A 22,174-nucleotide genomic window follows, 5' to 3' on the forward strand; every position below is an offset into this window, starting at 1 on the left:
GAGACATGTGCCCAAGGCAATGATGCCAAAGAGATACATGTGGAACTACATCCATAGTCAAAACATAATCAACCGATCCAGATATAAGCAAGGAATAGAGGGTACTAGACTTAACGCCACATGCCATAACAAGATTTCCATGGGTAATCTTCCATAAGGAATCATCAAAAGAGACAACATACCCTGTATAATCTAAGGTGCTAGTAGAGATAAGGCTCTTGAGAGCTAGTACATGACATACATCATGAAGGTGAAAATGCTTCATGAACTAGGACATCACCAATACCAACTATCTCCAATGCTAGATTATTACCCAAATGGACAAATTCAATCATATTGTAATAGGAGTGAAACCACGCTCTACGAGGGGTTACATAAAAAGAAGCCTCTGAATCTATCAACCAACACTGAGTATACTCGGTCAGTTAGCTACTATAAAGCATCCAAGGAAGAGGCTACCAATATGAGATCATTAGACACATTAGGCTACATCATATTAATCTCCTCAATCTTGATATTAAACTTGCTAGGCACAATGTTGCGATCATCATTCTTGTCTTGCACTTTACCCTTTTTCTTTTTTTTGTGCTTGTCTCTGCGCATTTTATGGCAATGTGGCCTAATATGACTTGAATTTCCATAATAATGATAAGTAAGTTTGGACTTATGGCCACATGACTTATTGCGAGGTTATCCACATATTCTAGACTAAGATCTTTGAGAGCTTCTACCATGGCCATCTCCATCCCATTGACTTCTCACAGTCAATGCATGTGACATAGGGAAGCATCTACATTCTTTCTATTCACCTCTTCTATTATTAAGAGGGCACTCTCAACATCCTACAATTTTAGCCTATCCTTTGAGGTATTAGCACATAAAGTTGAATAGAAAGTGTCCCACAACTCAAGTAGAGCACTAAGCAAAAATAAGGATGCAATTGATTCTTGGACTCAATCTCCTACAAAGCTAGATAGCTGATGATGGAGTGAAACTCATTCAAATGTACAAACACAGAAGTCTCTTCCTTCATGCGAAGGTCCATCAACTATTTCAGCTAATACATTTGAGATGTAGGACTTTGCTTATCATAAAGCTTCTTAATCTATGTCCAAAGCTTATATGTAGTGAACTTGATTAGAGAGTGATAAAATGATTGTGGATTTGCATAGCTCATCCAATTCAGCCCAATCCTCAACCATAATGTTTTTGGGTTTGGCACCCTCATTTTTGAGTGGTCTAACGTGTAATTTTTGCACTAAAATGTGCCATATTTATGTTTTCCAATAACTATAGTTTATCCCATTCAGTTTTTCAATATTGAAGATGACACGATCATGAGAACCACTGGCCATAATGAGACAAATCAAGTGCACAGAAGGGCAAAACAGGCTCCCATAATTTCCTACAAATCAAGAGAGAGACAAGAGATATTGCCAAAGTAATGAGTTGTCCACAAATTGTAAGCAAAAGATTGTCAAGAGGAGGTGATTGCTCTCATAAATAGTGTAGTAAATTGCAATTTCAACATGTTGAAAATAGAGTATGATAGTAAGAAATCAAAGCCAAGTATGCGCTATCACCGATAAAATGCAAACTGTAATTGCCAAGGAAGAGCTGTAACTAGTAGTGAGTGAATATGCAACCAGCACCGAGAACTGTCAAAGGTTAATTTGTTAGACTAAGATACATCCCATAGGTATAACCATCATGCATATAATAGGTCTCACAAATAACAGAAGAGACCTACCAAAGGCACAACTAACTAAGCAATGACAATAGAAGCTTAATACATAGCCATCTAAGATGAATACATAATTGAAAATAGCATGATAGAGATATGTGCCAGCCCAAAATAAAAGTTGGATCAACCCATTAGGCATCAACTGCATACATATAGCGTGATAGAGCATATAGATGTTACATCGAGTCCCATTGTCTTACCGCTCATAACAAGCTCAAACTCAACTGCATAAACCAAATGCTATGTAGTACCTCCAAGTGTCAAATGTGGCTCAATACATAAACCAAATAGCTACCACTAAAACATAAGTCGAATTCCAAATGAGTAAGTAAAGCTCAATATACTAAGTACATGACATCTGAGGTATCAATGCATCCAGTGTTGCATCTAGATGGCATGAATCCACAATAGGCATAAACTGTCACAAATAAGTGCTTATTGTGTGCTTTATTATTACATGAAAATGGTAGTCAAAGTTGAGCAAATGCGAGCTCAATTGAAGCCCAAAAGCATTCCAAGACATGTATCAAGTATCCCCAAGTGTCAAGCTAACATTCAAGCATCAATACCAAGCCTTGAGAGCATCAAATGACAATAGGCATATACTTTTCCTAGATAAATGACATTCAACCTTGTTATTATAGTAACAAAAGCTTTGAGAAATTGAGCCACATGTGTGCTCAAATTAGTTCAATAGCATCTCGCATCAATGCCATATCATCCACAAGTATCTAGCATCAATACATGTGCATACATACATCCCAGAAAGCACATATGGGCTCCAAAATTTAAAGTAAAGTCTTCATAGACTTGTAATCGATAGGTCTACTATTGTATACATTAGTGAATTGAAGTGCATGAGCTCAAATCAAATATCCAATACTCAATGCCAATGCCAAGGGTACTCGAAAAGTTGAGGGAAGACGACCAAAGTGACCTAGAGCTCACAGGAGCTAAAGGAGATACCAAATGGGGCCAGGAAGTGGGTAGCAATAGCATGCACAATTCACATTGTTGTTGCTACTCCTACTACTATATTTACTGATGGAAATGGGGGTGGGGAAGCACTTTGGAGTGCTCAAACAAGCCTACTCGGGACCTAGAAGAAGCCCACACAAGTTAGAAGAATATGAAGATCAAATCTCACCTCAAATGAAAGAAGCCATGGTTGCCATTGAAGAAGAGCTGAAGCTTTCAAGTCCAAGTTGAAGTAAAATGAAGAGAAGAGCTCCTCGATGTTAGCTCTGATACCAGTTGAAGGAAATGAGCCTTGAGCGAAAGCATGCAAGCAAATGCAAGAGCTATGGTGGAAGGAGCAAGAGAGAGAGAGAGAGAGAGAGAGAGAGAGAGAGAGAGAGAGAGAGAGAGAGAGAGAGAGAGAGAGAGAGAGAGAGAGAGAGAGAGAGAGAGAGAGAGAGAGAGAGAGAGAGAGAGAGAGAGAGAGAGAGAGAGAGAGAGAGAGAGAGAGAGAGAGAGAGAGAGAGAGAGAGAAGATGTGGGAACTCCAATTGTCACAATGTGTGACCAACCTTCCCTTGTTCAAATTTCACTGAAAGAATAAAGAATAAAGGGATAGTGATAACTACCCACCACTTGCATTGTACAAGTGTATGGGTACTATCAGTGTAAGTAATACATGAGTGGCTAGGGACATGCGCCTTTACCCCCAACAATTGTTTCTTCCTCACCGTGGGAACATACAATTCTTGCATCATTCTATCATGTAATGTGCTTGCCTAGTTTGGCATTGCATTATTTTCTACATACCATAAAATCCCATAGGTATCTCAAGCGATAGTATCGGTCTTGATGAATAAGAAAAATCGCTCTATGAACCATTTTATATGCTGCCTCCTTTTAGGATCTACATTCTACAAAACCTACTGATTTCTTGCACTTGTTGTGGTAAGCTTTGCATCCATAGCCTCTTTTTGCATCTCCCATGTTTCACATGATCATTCAATTCCAATGCAAATACCTTAGATAACAAAGAAGGGGTAATGTCAAGTTTATCACCATTTTTTCCTATGTCATGAAGCATGGCTATAGCATTTGGGTTATTAGCCCAAGATTCCCATGGAAGTTTAGCAAATTTTAGTAAGCCTATTTGTAAAAACCGTCCTTTGGTATTTGCCTCAGAGGTATCCATATAAATCATAGAGTCCACAAGTGGTGTGGCCAACTCACCATCATCATCACTTGAAGCATTCTAGATAGCTTTAGGTGTAGATTCCTTCCTCTTTGAAGGCATAATCTTAGTCGTGGTTGTCAGATCAATCATCTTCATCCACATCATCATGCTTGAATTGCTATCATTTTCTCTTAATAGGAAACTTTTGGGCCTTCTTTCCTCTTGTCTTGACCATGATATTAGGTGTAGAACTTGGCTAGAAATCAAGTTGAGAATGAACAATGAGTGAAGGCGATGAAGGTGAATAACACACTAGTTAGAAATAACTAAAAATAAAGGCGTAAGGCATCTCAAGGGATTTCCTATAGTGGTGGCACATATCATCTTCCATTATTAGAATGATGTATGCATGGGATTTTGAGGTATCACCTATAAATTTTGGATTATGTTCAATAGAGATTATTCATGTATTAATGTGTATACTAAGCTGTAGTCTCAATTTGTGTTGGTCTATCATCCTAAGTGTGTGCATGTGCCTTTGTCTTAGGCATATCTATTAGATTTATTAGATGTATTGCAAATTGATTGCTTTGTTGTACCATATAAAATGAAGTCACTCGGTTTCACCTCTTCCTGTCTTCATTTAATCTTCCCAATTCCAAATTCCCTTTCTTTTATCTCATTCCATCTCTCAATCTTCCTAGACCCTTTTGTCTCTTATCCATGTGGTAGACCTTTAACCCTACACACTTCGACAATGTATGAATATGATGATAAATGAAAGGATGTTGCATATGTTTTCTAATGCTAGTCTCACTCAAGGATTTTGAGATGAGGCCATAGAGACCATTGTAAGTTTGATAAATATGTCACCTAGTACTACTTTCGATGATGACATTCTTGAAGAGGTATGGTCAAGAAAGAAGCCCTCCTATGATCATTTAAGAGCGTTTGGTTATGAAACTTGTGCATGTGTCAAAGGAAAGTATAGCAAGTTAAAACCAAAATCTATTAAGTGTATCTTTTTGGGCTATGGATAGAGTAGTGAGATGGGTTATCACCTTTGGGATCTAGAAGGTAGAAAGATTATCCATAGCAATGATGTGATCTTTAATGAGAAGAAGATGCATAAGTAGCCTCTAAAGGAAGAAAAAATAGGGAAGGTTACTTTCTAGGATGTAGTGCCACACCTAGTGTTTTGCTACATAGGGTAAGTGATAGTGCACCAAGCTTAGCAAAATCTAATATATAGCTACAGGTGTATCCAAGTGTTATAAATAGCTCCAATATTAATAAAAATGAGATTTATCCAAGTATATTCAAACCAACTAAAGTGAAAATCTATGCTCCAATATGAATAAAAATGAGATTTCTCCAAGTAACACCATATTAGAGAATTTGGGAATCTCCCAAGTCCCACTTTCAAATAAGGGGTAAAGATTTGGCCATGTGGCTAAATCTTAACCCATGCTTCAAAGTGGGACTTGGAAAGACAACCTATATAGTAATTAGAGTAAACTCCACTTTCAAGTAAGGGGACAAGGTTTGATCATGTGGCCAAATATTAACTATATTGGGAATTCCTAAACTATATGAGAATTTCCAAAATCCCTAATATAGTGTTAAGTATATTCAAATCAATTGAACTAAAAATCTATGCTAAACTAAGAAGAGAGATTGTGGCACAAATGCTCAATGATGGGACATTGGACAAATTCTTACTCTTTCAAAAGTTTCAATAAGATAAAGACTTAACCATCTCTCAAATAATCAGTGCATTCCAACCTCCAAGCCATTATGCTGTCCTATGGAAATCCTAATGTTACCAAGAAATCTAAACATCTTAAAAGGGATTAGTAGACTCACTTATTTGACACATGCATGTTGTAACCTATTCTTGAAGAAAAAGGTAGATGGTCTCACAATTCATGTAGCTGAGTGTGAATAAGACAGATGAGGGAGCCAACAAGATATTTGTAATGCCAAAAGCATAGACTTGGGTCCATGGGCCTCAAATTTCTCTTGCTACTCCATTGCATCTAATACTGGTCCGCAAGGCCGTGAGGGCGTGTTTGTCTGTGTTATGAGCATGAGGTCCGGCTAGTGCCATAGCTAGTGCCGGCCCATTTCAGGTCCCATCAGTGGTGCATCTGCCGGGAGCTGCCAACAAGTGGTGGTTCTCGAATTTAGGGTTTTTAGGGACCAAAAAGTTGGTTTATGTCCTCTGACAAGGACCATCAAGCTGAAATACAAAAAGCAGAACGTGCTGAGAGGGCTAGACGACGGTTGGAGATTGTAAGTCACTATTCTCCTCAAAGGAGTAGCTCGATTAGAGAAAATGTAAGGGAGATATTAAAATTTTCATGGGAGTGTGCTCAGCTCTCAAATAATGTTTCAAAATAATAATGCACCCACAAGCAATATTTGGAATGCATTGTAGTCACACGTTATCAATGAGAATGTCTAAGTAATTTGATGAAATTTGAAAAAATAATCCTTTCCAAAATAATTGTGAGACCTTGCTTTGCATGTTTCCACTTTGACTTTACTTGAATTTTGTATCATTCTTTGCTTCAAAAGGTTAACATTTTTCCCCTCTAGACAAATGCTAGTCCCTTGGCACTTCGTGTCATAGATAGCATACCTTAGCTTGCACTATAGATGTGGAATTATTAGGATGGTTATGCCATTGTCATTAGAATAGTGATGGTATCTATTGATGAAGAAGATGAATAATGCTTCTTGATGCTCACTAGTTGGTGATTGAAGTTATCATTGGTGACACAACTTGTGGTGTTGTTGATTTTGGCACACTTAGCTTCTTGATACTCACTAGTTGGTGATTGGAGTTATTATTGGTGACACAACTTGTGGTGTTGTTGATTATGGCACACTTAATTGATGATCCTATGGATAGGTGAACTTGAATGGACATAGAAATTAGATTATAGGTTGTAGAAGATGGGAGAGTCATTCCTAGAGGATAGGTGATGGCTCGAGATTCTTCATAACTTTTGTACTTGTGATGAAAACCACATGTGCATTTTCTTCCTAGAGGTTGGTGCATAGGACATGCATTATTGGTTTGGGATACATATGAAAATTTGAGTTTGTCCCACACTTGAGTACCTAAACCCTATATAGGTTATGGTGTGATTAATATGTAAGTGTACGTTCGTACAAATAACATTAGTGGTAGTTGATGAAGCAATGTGGATGAAGATGGGAAGAATCATCATTGTTAAGGAAAGGGATGTTTGAAGAAGATTTGCACCGATTAATAATTGGAGAAAAATATTGAATCAAAGTTAGGTATAAAGTCTCCATTGTGTTAGTCGGGAGTAGTTGAAGTAATTTTTTGACGGACATTCAATTGGTTATTGCTTCAAGAGGAAGTCCAAGAATATGCAATTAAAGAAATTGAAAATAATGAAGAGGCCAATGCTATCATAGTTGTTGGTCATGATAACCATGAGTATGATTGGGCTTTCTAGAATTTCCTATTGTAGCAGTAATAACATCTCCCTATTTTTGCAATAACTTTTTGGCCAAAGCATCCCCGTAATATTCAATGCTTTCTTGGAATAATAGCCAAGTTCTAAGACCAAGCAAGCATACTTGATTAGTAGCCAAGTTGTAAGAACAAGTAGGCATACTTGGAGTAGCAGTTTAATGATAGTAATATACATTTTCTTTTAGTAGTCAATGCATTAGACAATTTGTGAGATGGAACTAGTCTAGAGGGGAGTGCTGAGATTATGCTAATTCTAATTAGTGGAAGTAAAGTAGCATAGGAACTCTCTCTTTTATGGTGGAAAGGGGAGCCAAGTTTGGCAAAACCTTTTAGGTAGATAATGATGGTTTAGATCATGGTTCTCTGGGTAGTTGGTTTGGCTCTCAACACTTTGTATTTGCCTATAAAAGAGGCCTCAATACATGAATGATTGATCATTCTTGCACTCTACTTTTTGCTCCCATTGTCTCTCATTGCACCTGTCAAATGCGTCCTTGTTAGTTCATAGATTGAGCTTTACTTTGATTTCCAACAACCTCCCAATAGCAACCTACTTGGAAGGAAAATGAGCATCGATATTGAAAAAACATTTCTTTGTAGAAACAACTCTCAAAAGAGTTCCCAAAGGAACAATTGTGAACATGTCAATTCTCCACATAGATGTCTACCATTAAGCTTAAGGATCAATGCAATCTTTAGGGACTCAAGCAGAGATGCAACTTGTAAAGTTTCTTCTTAAAGAAATGGTACATGATTAGGATTGAAATCACCAGTACTGGCAATTGCCTCATGAAAACTGTTGAAAAATATCGTGCTATAACTATAATATGATCCTATGTATTGTAAGACTACATCTCTTAGGTCCATTGTTCAATCATGAAAACTTAACTCACCCCTTGAGTTAAAACACCATCCATTGCTTGACAAAATCCTCAACAAAATCTTGACAGAGGAAGAATTGCACATTACCAAACCAATTTAATGGACCCTCCTTGCTCTGCCATGTCTCACAATTCGACCATGGGACTTAAATGCCCTTGTAGAGCTAGAGCACAACTTTGATTTACCAAAAACCATATCTCAACCACTGTATGAAAATAAACACCACCATTCTTTTAACAACACAAACCAAAAAAATCTCACATGTAGTATGACCTAGCTCATCAAGCTAGGAAGCTTGATATTTTTTTCTGAATGGGAGGAAATGAAATTGGCATTCTAATCATGTAAATATTTTGGCCCTCCAATGAAGGCAATTTTTTGCTGAAAGGTAAAGGTGAGTAGACTAACAGTGACTTTTTAAATGTTCATATAGTTCTCATGAAGGTACTTTTGTTCTTTATGCAGATGGTAGGTCCTTAATCCTGTCAAGTTGTGATCAAATCAACACCAACCCCTATACTGATGAAGGATCCTCTCAATGAGGATAAGATTGCATTTATACGTTAGCAACATCAAGAGTTTAACATGGAGATGAAGTGGGGATGGGACCATTGAAGTTTTGATTATTGTCAAATCTCAAGAATATTATCAACAAAGAGTAAACAACAAAGGAATTGATAGTGAATAGTGAATTGGCAGATTATGCTAGGGCTGTATGAACATTAATGCATTTTATGACGTGTAGATTCATCATAATCTATCATCTTGATACCAAAATTGACATATTCCTCTGTAGAGATTGGTGACCAATTTGAAGAAAGATCAATGAAAATTGAGCTCATGCAAAAGTTAATATAACAAAGCCTAGGAATCCAAGTAGGATCAGGGAAGTATTAGGCATAACAAACCCCTCAAGTAACCTAGAGATGGGAAGATGCATCAGAGGTAACCAACAAAGGACTTCTTCTAAAGTTATGCTAAAGGAAACTTAGCTTAGATCTTCCATCACCTACTCATATATAGTAAGAGTACTATCTCCATAACAAGATTTAAAGTGAGTGATGGAAGACATATTGATAGGAAGTATAACAAATTAAGATTTGAATGCATTGTGGCTAGAATGTATATGTGAATCTCTTGCATGAGCCCATAAGGTCCTTCAAAAATGCCCGGGAGGAAAGCTTAATAAGGCTTTACCTTTCATCTCACCATTTCTCCCCTCTCATCTAGTATTAGAGTGGCTTTTGGTGTTCATGGAAGCTTGTACTTGGAGTGAGGAGCATAAGAAGTGAGGCTTTGTCATCTCACAAAGGTTGAGGATTTGAGCTCCTTCTTTGACATTGATGCTTACTACCTACACATTGATAAATGTAATATTCTCATAGTTGGGATCTAGATCTGAGTCAAGTAGGTGCTTGAGCCATTGAGGCTCAATTAGGAGTTGCAATAGCACATTTTGGCATTCATTTGGGCAATCACTAGTGGTTGGAAGTAATGCAAAATAGCTTGGCTTTGGATGCTTAGAAAAAGGTTTTGAAAGCTCAAAGAGACCGAGTGATGTTGAAGCCTTTCAAGAGAAGAGAAATCAACATTCTCTTCCATTTTGTTCTTGTCAAATGTATGTAAAGTTGATGAGAAATTAAAAATACATTTTAAGAATTTATTTTGGAGCCAATCTATCCATTTTGAGTGGATAAAAACCATGCTATAGAAGTCATGGATAGCTATGGAGCTTGATAATACTTTCGTATTTTGGCCATAACTTTTGCACATGATATCAGATTGAGGTATTCTATGGCCTTAAAAAAAGGTCACAACAAGAGTTACATATGAGCAATCATATAGTTATTTCTATATAGTTCAGTTCTATATTTTACATAAAGCAAAATAATTTTGGTTTGGACAACACTTTTGTACAATAGCTTGTACTTGGAGGCTCCTAGACTACTAGTGGCTTGGGATTACATACAAATTTCCATGGATTTTTTGACTTGAAGAATTGATCATGTTGGTCTATACTCTCTTTCTAGAGATTATGTAGGTGAAATCAATTTGTGAAGGTAGTTTGTGTGTACTTGGTTCAAGTGGTTACTTTATGCTCAGAAGATAGCCAGAATACTTGGGAAAGCTTGCCAAAAATTCATATGCCTTTGGTAGTGTTGAAATATGATTTGTGCATTAGTTTTATGCTAGTTTGATATTTGGATATCCATTGTCGTAGCTTTGCAAGGCACTTTCTTTGTAGTTTGTTAGTCTATTTTGAGCTTGCAATTGGATATTTCTTGCAATTTTTGCTATGTAGATATACTTTTATCGTTTTGATTTCTTCATCAAGTTCAAAGAATGCAATTTTCAATATTGAAAAACTTGATGGGACAATTGTTTTATATTGGAAAGAGCAAATATACAATGTGGAAGTAGGTAAAAGTTAATCAAATGTAATGGGATTAAGCATGAGGACACGGATGTAGGGGCACGCTCTAATATTATATTGACACACTCAAACTCCATGTATTTTAATGTAAAAGACATATGAGGTACACATGGTATATGGAAAAAGCTTGGTGACCTATATGAAAAAGAAAGTGTAGCCTCACAAATATATTGGTTGAAATAAATCATTGATCTCCGCATGGAGGAGGGGCTTCAATGTCTATATCACCTCAATGAGTTCATCACTATTTTTAGCCAATTGAAATTTTAGAAGATTGTCTTTCATTGATTAATGAAGGCCTTGCTCTTGTTAGTCACCTTGCTTGAGAGTTGTACTTTTAAGAATGCATTAGTAACTCTACACCCATAGGTGGTCTAATGAGAATTGATGTTGAGAGTAACTTACTCACACTAAGGAGGTGAACAAAATAATAATGAAGGGTCAAAGAGCTCTAGTGCACTTATGGTGAGTGAAAGGTCAAATGCCAAGGGAAACTCTCTAAGAGAGATAAATCAAGAAGCAAGTCGTGTAGCAAAAATAATGTAGAATACCACTTTTAAAATAAGAAGAGACACCTAAAAAAGGATTGCTATAAGTGGAAGAACAAGCAAGAAGACAAGAAGGCAAATAATGATGATGGCAAAGAGAAAAGCAAGGTAAAATCAAAGGAGATTAATACATGTGGTAGTGATGATGGTGATGTCTTGTTTGTATTCTCTTTTGGTGATGCATTATTGGTTACCATGGATAAGTGCATGTCTAAAAATTGGCTTATGGATTCTAGATTATAATTTCATGTTACTCCACATAGGGAGTGGTTCTCTACTTATGATGCTAGAAAAAGAGGATGCATCAATCTTGGAAATATTTATGCATGCAACATTGTTGGCATTGGGAATGTATACTTGTCATTGCCAAATGGTTCATCTTTCATCTAACGAAATGTGCAACAATCTTGGAAATATTTATGCATGCAACATTGTTGGCATTGGGGATGTATACTTGTCATTGCCAAATGGTTCATCTTTCATCTAACGAAATGTGCAACATGTTCCAGACTTGACAAAGACTTTGATCATTATAAGTCAGCTTGATAATTGTGGCTATAGAGTGATGTTTGGCAATCATGTGTGGAAGATTTGCAAGGGATCTCTTGTTGTGGCCAAAAGGCCAAAATTTAGTGCTTTGTATCCTTTCTATGTTTGCAGTGTTAAAGATCATGTTGTAGCTATCACTAAATTGTCGTTTATCTCTTTATGACATCATTGCTTGGGGCATATATTCATCATTGGAATGAAAGCTTTGTGTTGAACTATCTTCCTTGTCTAAAATTTTTTTATATTGGTCTTTGTGAGCATTTTCTATTTGGAAAGAAAACAAAAATGTCATATAAGAGAGATAATGGGAGTAGAAGATTAAAATATCTTGATTTGATTCATAGTGCTTTGTGTGGGCCAATACCCATCATTTCATTGGGCAGAGCTTGTACTTTATCACCTTCATACATGACGTCACAATAAAGGTTTGGGCTTATCCTCTTCACAAGAAGAGGAATGTATTTGATACATTTCAAAAGTTCTTAGCATTTGCAAAAAATTAGTCAGGCAAAAAGCTTAAGTACTTGAGGATTGATAATGATAGAGAGTATACCTCGTATGCCTTTACAAACTTTTGTGCACATCGTGGTATCAAGAGAGAGTTGATACCTCATGAGAATCTTGCTCAAAATGGTGTGGCTGAGAAGATGAATAGGACCATTCAGGAAAGGGTACATATGCTCTCTAATGCTGGGCTCACTAATGGATTTGTGGTTGAAGCTATAACGATAGTAGTGCATTTGATCATAGGTCTCCTAGTAAGCCATTGGATGGCAAGATACTAGAGGAGTTATGGTCTCGCAAGAGACCTAGTTATGATCACTTGCATGTTTTTAGCAGTGAGGTTTTCATGCATATACATATGGACAAGTAGAGCAAGCTTGATCTTAAGTTTAATAAACATGTTTTTCTTGGCTATGGAGAGTTAGCTAAAATGGGCTAAAAGGTGATATGCAGCCTTGATATCATATTTAATGAGGATAAGATGTATAAGCAGCCTATCAAAATGATTGAGATCCACAAAGTAATATTTCAAGAGAATGGACAACTAGCACATGAGAAGATTATAGGATCTTTTCCACATGATGTAGGACTTGGATAGCTAGCAAATTCTTAGGTTGGAGTACCACAAGATAATGGACATCCTCATGTTTATAGGATAAATAGATGGGACATCTTAAGGCTCTAATTGAGACAGTTTTACACAAGTTTACGAGGTTTCTAGATTGCCAGATAGATATATTTCATCTCTAGACTACATCATGGTCATGGATTGTGGTGAGCCTTCTTATTATGAAGATGCTCTAACTAAGAATGATAGTCATAACTGGAAGAGGGCTATGTAGTCAGAGATGAATTCTTTGGAAAAGAATGCTACATGGGAGTTAATCTCTTTATCTAAGGCCAAAAATACATTGCTATGCAAATGGATCTACAAGTTCAAGGTATATCTATCTAATTCATTGCCTAAGTATAAGGCAAGATTGGCAGCCAAGGATTCAAGCAAGAGAAGGGGATTAACTTCGATGATATATTCTCACCAGTAGTCAAGATGACCATCCTTCATACAATTCTTGCTTTGGTTGCTAGAGAGGATACAAACTTGGTTCAAATGGATGTAAAGACCACTTTCTTGCATGGGGATTTGCATGAGGATATTTACATGTAGTAATATGAGGGATCTATTGTGGAAGGCAAGGAGCAATTGGTATGTAAGCTTCATAAGAGCTTATATGATTTGAAACAAGCTCCCAAGCAATGGTATCATAAATTCAATGCCTTTATGCAACCTTAGGGATACACTAGGAGTGAGATGGATTATTGGCTATACACAAAAATAAACGATAGGATTGTTAGCCTTATGACCTTGATTCTTTATATCAATGACATGTTGATTGTTAGAAATTCAATCATGGATGTGGATGCTTTAATGCAAAGGTTCCATGATAACTTGAACATGAAGGACTTGGGGAATGCTGATCACATTCTTAGTATGCACATTATGTGAGATCAAGACAAAAGGAACTCTATTTGTCTCAAAAGGAATACATTGGAAAGGTATTGGAGTGTTTCAATATGGAGAGGGGGAGAATTGTTGGTGTCCCATTGTCTCCATATTTGAAACTTAGCCAAGAGGAAGGCTGAAATGGCCAAGGTTCCTTATGCATTTGTAGTTTGGTAACTTGATGTATGCCATGGTTACTACACATCTAGACATTGCTTATATAGTGGGAGTAGTTAGCAGGTATATGGCCAACCCTAGCAAGAAGCATTGGGAGGCAAGACAGAGTATTATGAGATACTTGAATGGCAGTAGGGATATGTACATATGCTTTGAAAGGAAGGGTGCATTTGTTCTTGGATATGTAGATGCCGATTTAGTAGAGAGTGTAGACTCTAGGAGGCCTACTGTAGGTTTTGTCTTTACTTTCACAAATAGTGGTCTCATGGATATCTTAATTGCAGCCATATGTGACATTATCTACCATTTGAGACAAAGTATGTTGTAACCATTGAGGCTTGCAAAGAAGCTATATGACTTAGTCATCTAGTGAAGGACTTGGGTATTGTAGGAGAGGTACCTACATTGCACTATGATAGTCAGAGTGCCATTTAGTTGGCATGAAACCTTGTCTTTCATGCAAAGACATAACACATTGAGGTGAAGTGTCACTTCATTAGGGAGGTGCCTGAGGACAAGCACATTAAGCTTGTCAAGATCCATATAGATGATAATCCTATAGATCTTCTCACGAAGAGTTTACCTTCTAGGAACTTTGCACATTGCAAAGTGCTAATGGACATTGTATAGTATCTTCACTTTCATATTAAATCTCAAGAACATGATCCACCAATCCACCCTTATTTAGCATTAGGGCCGTCTAGGAAGTCCATCTTGGGCTCCTAGGAATTAGGCAACCAATCCTCAACAGACCCAAGGGATTTATGGCTAGAGTCCCTCTAGCACCCTTGTTGCCTCCTAGTCTAATGTCCTTCCTATAGAGAGACCTCTCATATTTGGGGGTTAGTCCTAACCTCTAGCTCAATCAAACATTCCCTTGGTGAAGGGCTCCCACCATTAACCTTTGGGGAGGTTTAGTGTTTGACTATAAATCTGCCTATGAGGGCTAGGCACCCCTTGTTTATGTACACATTGTATAGTCATATACAAGAGAAGATAACAAAGAATAAGGGTACCATTCATTTTGTACCCACATAACTATCTTGTGTTCTTGTCTCTCTCAATCCTCTCACATTCCATAGCTTCTACCTCACATCCACCATTGCTTTCCTCTCACGCCCTTCTCCATACTTGCATGAAAGCTCTACCAAAATCTACCAATATTCTTTCCTCTTCTCTATATGTATGTGAAAGCTTTTGGTGCAATCTGCAGACCTTTTCCTCTCTTCTCCAGAAATGTGTTGAGAAATGTGCAATCACATCCACCATAGCCTCTTTGTATGGGATAAACAAGGGAAAGAAAAAAATTGCAAATAAAGCCGTAGACTAGGTCAAGTATGCATGGTTTATTGAAATCATGGTTGTTGAATAACATGATCCCTTTCCACCTATCTCCACCTACCAATACCACCTACTGTAAGCCTATAAAAGACACTCATCCCCACACTCAATCTATCAGTCATTATCAATTTGTTGTACTTGCATTATGCTTGGATAATATTAGTTGTTCTTCTTTGTCAATGCTTCTACCTCATTACGATTGTCTATTTGCTCATTAGTGATCCTCCATAGCATGCATTCTCCGTATTTTAACAAAATGTGTGGAAGCTCTACCAAAATTCATGCAGCTTTTTCTCTCTTCTCCACAACTATGTGGAAGCTTGATCAAATCTACTCTAAATGATGACCCTTATGAGAATATTGTGAATGAAAGGAGGTTGTTAGAGAAGGCATTTCTAGAGAACTTTAACAAGGCACTCTAATGAGAGACTCAGAAGACACCATCCAAGATGCATATCATATCATACCAAGTTGTGATAATCAAGTTTGAGTTGTTTATTTCATATTTAGTTGTTCTATTCAAGTTAAAAGTATTACTTTGGTCAAGTTTATTTTCTTTTTTGCTTTGATCCAATGGATGTAATTAAGAAAAGTAATGTTAGGAAAAGATTGTATTTCTTGTCTTGGTATGTCTATTTTATGATTGTTCTTACGAATTAATAAGAAAGCTCTTGATGGATTGACTTTATGCAAGAGTGTATTGGGAGTAGTTGTGACTATCTCCAAGCACATCATTGAGTTCCACCACTAGGAATTGGTTCCATCTTGGGTTTTCGAATCGGGCCTATAGATGAGAGGTCTCTCCACAATGTGTGATTGATCACCTGAGATCATGACAACTAGTGGGGCTCTAAGGAGAACTTCATGGAGTGACTTGAAGTCCATATGCATCCTAGAAGGTCTCTATACTAGTTATGGGATGGATTGGTAAAGGCTAGTGGCAATAGTCTATTCCAAAGCAATTAGCTTTGGTCTATCTAGGGTAATACTTTGTACTAATAGCTCTAGTCTAGAATAGCTAATATGATATTGGATGGTCTATCTAGAGTAGTTTTTGGCTTAGTAGAGGGTAGTTTTACCTAGATTCAGCTTTGTGACTGGTTGATGACCATTATATCTATTTTATTTGAAATAAGAACCTATACATGAGCTAAAAGTGCTAAATAAACTTGTGCTAAAGAATTAATTAAGAAAGATGATTTTGAATGTCCAAACTAAATGTACTAGGACTCTAATTAGGAAACTGAAGATGTTTTAGATATGTATGTGGGAAGCAAGAAGATGATTTTCCAAATGAGAGTTGTTCTATAATGGCTGGGTGGATTCAATTAGTCAAGTGGCTTATCAGCAATTAGGGTTTAGAGGAGCTAAATAATAACTTCCTAGGATAAAGATCTTACAGCTTAGCATACCACTATTTAGGGGGGTGAGTGTGAGACTTTGCCTTTTGGGAAAATGAATGGATATTCTACTCTCCCTTATTACTCACTCTCGTTGAGCCAAGTGTGGTGCTTGTCTACTTTGATTTTGATTACAAGTGGCTTTCTTAACTCAATGCTAGAATGATGTTAATGACTGCAGTTGAGTCATTAGGAATGTCAGGTCGATCATCGTGGGTTAAGCTAGACACTCCCTTGCTAGATAGACCAAGAAGCAACCAAATTGACTAAGCTCATGTGTTTTATAGGATCCGAGTAGTGATGCTTAGGACAAGCAACTAGGCGACCATCCAACATTACTCGATGTGTTTCCCAAGTGAGTACATCTCATGTAGCATCAGAGTTAAATCACTTAAGATGAGTAGACTCAAGAAACAAAATTAGAGATAAGTCCTAGGAACTGTTTGCTATCTCTTTTGAATTACATTTTAGATAATCTTTGCAAAGTAGTAACTTAGAGGATCGATTTTCTCTCAAGTAATTCTCAATTGGCTTGTGAAGCAAGAGATCTTTAAAGCTATAAATGCTTCGGTCTATGGGTTGAGTGTTTATTATTAGTTTCACCATTTAATCACCTTGATGGTGATCAAGGCTATCTTTGGCCTAGATTTTGTGGAGGCCTAGATGGGAGGATGGCAATGATAGCATGGATGTTTGTGGTTGACATTAAGAATGAGAGGGATCTTATGAGAGTTGAGATCTTTCAACAACTTCATCCTACAGAAGTCTTTTAGTTCGTTGAGACTAAATAGTTTGGAACTTCTATCCTTGTTATTCAACCACGAGTAGTATGTGCATAATCATCTTGTTAGGGTGATTGACCTTTAAGAGCATTAGGGTTCAAGCTCACAAGTCTCATGTCCAAAACATAAGAATCTCCAATGAATTGGATTATCCAATCATGAACATTGATGTATTTGGAATGCCTCCCAAGGTGGAAATCATTGAGCTTAGTATCTCATTGACTTAACCTATGTATTCCTTCCATTTTACCTAAGCTCTATAAAATATTTTGAATAAATGAAGAAATTGGATTCTTGAACTTACTTTCAAGGATTGGATTGAGTTTTGAGTTAAGACTTGTTGGGGGTAAAGGCACTTGTGCCTAACCGCCCGTGTATTCATTATAGTGATAGTACCCGCAAACCTATATACTACAAATGGCAGGCACCCATCACTATCACTTCATTATTTATTCTTTCAGTGACACTAGAATAGGGAAAGACTGGTCTCACATTGTGACTATTGGAGTTCCCACATCTTGTGTTGCTTGCTCTTGCTTTCTTGCTTCTTCCACTATAGCTCTTGCTTCCACTCAGGGCTTTCTTCCTTCAATTGGTATCAGAGCTGAGATTGAGGAGCTCGTCCCCTCAGTTTGCTTTAGCTTAGATTTGAAAGCTTCAACTCTTCATTAATGGCAGCCATGGCTCCTTCACCCTGAGGTATGCATTGAGTTCTACCTTCTACCCAACTTGTTCCCTCCACTTCAGGCTGGTTCCAAGGCTTCTTTGGGACCTATTGGACTATCCCTTGTGCCTCGTCTTGCCCAACGATGGTAGCTGATCAATGTGAATTGCACCTATTTTAGGCATGCTTCCTTGCTTCTCATGGAGACATTGGTAGCCCTCTTCTTTTGGCTCTTGTGGCACTTGGCATTCAATAGACATTGTGTTTGCCTTTCTCCTTGGCATTAGTACTTAGTTTGGAGTATTGATTTTGAGCTTGAATGCTTCATCTATTCAATGATTAAACAGGGCAACATGCTATCATGAAATAGGGATATCCATTACTTCATTGTTTGAGCTCCACTGATGCCATTGACACTAGGATGTTTGGTAAATGTATTGAGGTGCTAATGGTTGGATTTGAGCTTGCATTGGCTTAGTTTTAGCATATATTTCACTGCTATAATACAATGGACTGCAAGATTTTATCGAGAAAAAATAAATGCCTATTGCTCACATGGATGTCATTTGGGTGCTTCATATCAATGTATTGATGCTTAGCATTGGTCTACACACTTGAATATGCTATTGAAAGCTTTTAAGATTCGCTTTTGAGATTGGTGACTTTTATCTTTGGCTGTGAGTACACGCCTTTATTACTTTAGTGGCTTATGTAGTTACAAGCTTGAAGAATCTATTAGATTTTATGCTCCTGGCTTATGCTTCATGTATCTTGGACATTGGAATGCTATGTACTTGAAGTTTTGAGCTTGCATTGCTCATTTGGCATTCGTTTTTGTTCCAATGGGAGTTACTTACGCTTCTTTGGATGTTACATAGAGCTTTGGATTTATGTCGTTCCATTGAGACCATGGGATCATTGTTTTATATAAAGATGTTACATAGAGCTTTGGATTATATCTTTGGATGCTACATAGAGCTTTGGATTTATGTCGTTCCATTGAGACCATGGGATTAATTTATTGCTTAGAAGTCTGATTTGATGTATGCTTTGAACCCAAAACCTACCTCTGTTAGTTTGTTGTCAGTGATGCATACAGCTCATATGGCCATGTATTGAGCTTCCATTACACTTGCTCAGTTAGTTGTATACCTGGATGCTCTCTTTTGTTATCTTGAGACAGACTATATGCATGATAGTTGTGTCTCTTAGATATATCTCTATTTGACACATTGAGTTTGATAGTTATCCCTTCTTGCAAGATATACCTGGTAGTTTGTAGATTGGATTTTATTAGTTGATTGCTCACACTTGGCTTTGGGTTTTAATGTCATAATTATTTTTAGCTTGTTGTAATTGCAGATTTTTGCATCCTTTATGAGGGCAGATGCTTTGACTTGATCATCATCTATTGGTAGTTAGTGGACAGCCCTACTCTTTGCTATTTCTCATTTGTTAGACATTGTATTGGATTTGATTTTGGCTTTTTTTGATGTGATTTATTTTGTCTTGGACCATGCTTTCATTTCTTGCATTATGGTTAGTGGGTTGAATGATAGTCCTATCTTCATTATTGAGAAGTTGGGGGCACCAACTACAACTATTAGAATGCACAAATTTGGCAGATTTTAGTGCAAAAATGATAGATTAAGCCATTAAGACATGAGGATATCAAGCCCAAATGCTTTGATGAAGAGCATTGGGTTGAATTGGATGAGTTACATAAATCTACAATCATTTTGTCAGTCTCTAGGTAGGTCTACTATAATGTTGTCTTTTGATAGGCAAACCACCTCTAGCAGTTATGTGATAAGTTTGTAATGTCTATTCAGGTAGAGCCCTATCTTTGACATGTATTATCTAAAGAAACTCATGGACCTTTGTATGAAGGAGGAGACTTCCATGTTTGCCCACTTAAATGAGTTTCATTCTAATTTTATCCACTTGTCTTCATAAGGGATTGAATTTAAGGACAATCTTCCTCCCTTATTCTTATTGGTTACATTGCTTGAGTTATGGAATATGTTTTGTACTATTATGTGTGCAAATATGGAAGCTAATGGCCTAAAATTGTAAGATATAGAGGGTGCTCTCTTGAGTGAAGAGATTAACCAAAAGAATATAGATACTTCTCGCACCTCTCATTCTTTGACACTCAAAGTTGATAATGGTAGAAGTAGTAACGACCACTGTGGGAGAGACTCTCAAAAGTCTGGTTCTTAGTTATGTGGATAGTCTCACAATAAGTCTCATGGTTGTAAGTTCACATTGACTTATCACTATTGTAGGAAGCATAGTCGTATTCGGCCATAGTGCCATAAAGTGCACGATGATAAGTGCAAAGAAAAGGGAAAGGATAAAGTGCAAGAAAAGAATGATGATCCCAACATTGTCCTTAGCAAGTCCAGTGTGAACATTGAAGAGATTAGTATCATTCAAATTGATTCTCGTGATGACTACATAGTTGTGGCTTCTTCTCTTAATGTATCATGGTTGACTGATACCTTGTCTACCTATGCTCAGTGTTGGCTACTTAATTCAAGGGCTTTATTTCATATCATCCCTCATTGAGAGTGGTTTCACTCCTATCATATCATGACAGGATCTATTATATTGAGTAATGACCTAACATTAGATATTATTGGTATTGGAGATGTCCATCTGCAATTTCCTTTAGGCAATATGTTTACTTTTTGCATGATGTATGCCATGTTTTGACTTTGACTAAAAGTCTGCTTTTGACTGGATAGTTGGATGATGCAGGCTATAGTTTATCTTTTGGTGATTCCTCATGGAAACTTACTCATGGGAATCTTGTCCTGGCATGAGGTGCCAAGTTTAGTACTCTTTACCCCTTACTTGTATCTGGGTCTATTTAACACATTTTGGCATTTGTTGCAATTCCACATGTATTGTTGTGGTATCATTGCCTTAGATATATGTCATTAAAGAAAATGAAAATTACATTTTGCAGTATCTTTCACCCCTTGACTATAAGTAATTTGAATCTTGTGATCATTTATTGGTAGAATCCTAATTTGCATAATAAATTTGGCATCACACTCGTGGGTGAGCCTCTCGTTCTTATTCATTATGATGTTTGTGGATCCATGCCCTGCAAGTTGTTAGGTGGTGTGAAGTATTTCATTACTTTCATTGATGATTACTCATATAACGTTTGAGCATACCCCATAAAGCAAAAATTGGATGACTTGGCTATATTTCAACATTGGCTTGGACGAGTATGTATCTAAATCCTTTAAGCAATTTTGTGATGAGAGGGGTATTAAGAATCAAAAGTGACCACCCTGTACACCCATCCCAAAATAGTATGGCGGGCTGAGCACATGAATAAGATGATTCAAGAGTGAGTTCATAGTATGCTTAGCTAAGTAGGTTTATTGTAGCACTTTTGGTGGGATGAGACACTTACTATTATCGTATATTTGATTAATTGATCTCCATGCACTGCTCTTGACTGTCAGGTTACAAAGGAGGTATGGTTTCGAAAACCTCTATCATATGCTCATTTGCATGTCTTTGATTGTGAGGCTTTCTACCATGTTCCCAAGGACAAGTGCAACAAGCTGGATCCTAAGTTTGTGAAATGCATCTTTCTTGGTTATGGGGATGCAAGTGAGATGGGCTATCGCTTTTGGGATCCATAGGCTCGAAAGGTCATCCATAGTCATGATATTGTTTTCCATGAGGAGAAAATGCATAAGCAAACTTAGTAGGTCATTGAGATACATAAGGTGATATTTCAGGAGGAGCCTTTTATTACGGTATAGCCACCTAGATAGCTTACAATAGTTGATGCTCCAGTGGCCCAGAACCCTGATGTTTGATAGGATATATAGGCCCCACAACCAATTTTGTGGTGATCTATAGACATTAGCCTGATCAATGTGCATCCTCTATAGATTATGTTATAGTGACAAATGATGGTGATTCTCATATCTATAATGCGGCCATATGCAAAGATGATAGTCACCCTTGGAAG

Source organism: Lygodium microphyllum, chromosome 4 (genome assembly GCF_053477565.2).
Source record: "Lygodium microphyllum isolate KBCC chromosome 4, Lygodium_microphyllum_v1.1.10, whole genome shotgun sequence".
Taxonomy (NCBI): Eukaryota; Viridiplantae; Streptophyta; class Polypodiopsida; order Schizaeales; family Lygodiaceae; genus Lygodium; species Lygodium microphyllum.